We start from the raw sequence: 1,014 nt of genomic DNA, 5'->3' as shown, positions 1-1,014 counted from the left end.
AATTTTTTGCTCAGAAAAATCCTGTGCCCCGGGCGGGATTCGAACCAGGGACCTTCCGATCCCTAGACCAGCATCTTACCGCTAGACACCCCTTCCCCACCCCTGTACCAACAACAACACAATTGTTGGTGTTATTCTATGATATACTTGCTTTATAGTCGCATAATCGGAAATTATTCGTTTATATTCAAGCTGTGTTATAAATGAATATTTCAATTATTTACGCTTACTGTCTAGATGTCAGTACTGAATATAAAATTATTCCAACATCCGGCGGGACTCGAACCCGCAATCCCCGGCTTAGGAGGCCGTTGCCTTATCCATTAGGCCACGGAGGCGTACTTAAGTGTACATTTTACTGATTTATTAGTCATAGCTGAAAAAATTAAATTGCTTTGAAGTCAGAATTCAATAAATCATTTTTAAACCAGACTTACTTCGATCCACTCTTTCCTACTTTAAATTTGACGCAAATCCATGATCAAAACAAAATTGTGTTCTTAATATAAGTCTTTATAAAGTCGAATCATTTGTAAATATTCGTTTATATTCAATCTGAGTAATATAATAATATTCCCATTCCAACGCTTTAATGCTGAGATCGCAATGCTGATAATTAAATGAGGTAAAACTTACCACCGGCGGGGATCGAACCCGCAATCCCCGGCTTAGAAGGCCGGTGCCTTATCCATTAGGCCACGGTGGCGTATACATGCTGTTTAAAGTAAGAAATCAATATGACTAAAGTGCATAAAAGGTATATGTACACCAAACGTACATTGACACACCGTATCATACGGTACATTAACAATACATTAACAATAAATGCGATATAAGCTCCATGAATGAAGCATCATGAACGCTGCGTAAATGCTTTATTTAATGTTGGTAATGCAAGAGCCGCTTATCCATCCTTTTTTGAGGGGGGGGGGGGGGGGGGGGCGAGTCCGAGCGCACTTTGGGCGCACGAATTATTTAACCCATCAACATTTCATGCTGTAGGAAATTATAAAT

At 39.5% G+C, this 1,014-nt stretch overlaps 2 non-coding genes across 2 annotated transcripts; both read right to left on the bottom strand.

The window, feature by feature from the left end:
* Positions 1-265: 265 nt before the first annotated feature.
* On the bottom strand, positions 266-338 carry Trnar-ccu (transfer RNA arginine (anticodon CCU)). Its single transcript has one exon. It is a non-coding gene; the product is annotated as a tRNA-Arg (tRNA).
* Positions 339-633: 295 nt separating this feature from the next.
* Trnar-ucu (transfer RNA arginine (anticodon UCU)) lies at positions 634-706 on the bottom strand. Its single transcript has one exon. It is a non-coding gene; the product is annotated as a tRNA-Arg (tRNA).
* Positions 707-1,014: the final 308 nt, after the last annotated feature.

Source organism: Dreissena polymorpha, chromosome 2, assembly GCF_020536995.1.
Source record: "Dreissena polymorpha isolate Duluth1 chromosome 2, UMN_Dpol_1.0, whole genome shotgun sequence".
Lineage (NCBI taxonomy): Eukaryota > Metazoa > Mollusca > Bivalvia > Myida > Dreissenidae > Dreissena > Dreissena polymorpha.
Note: the sequence above shows the minus strand (reverse complement) of the source record. Positions and strands in the feature narration are given on the sequence as shown.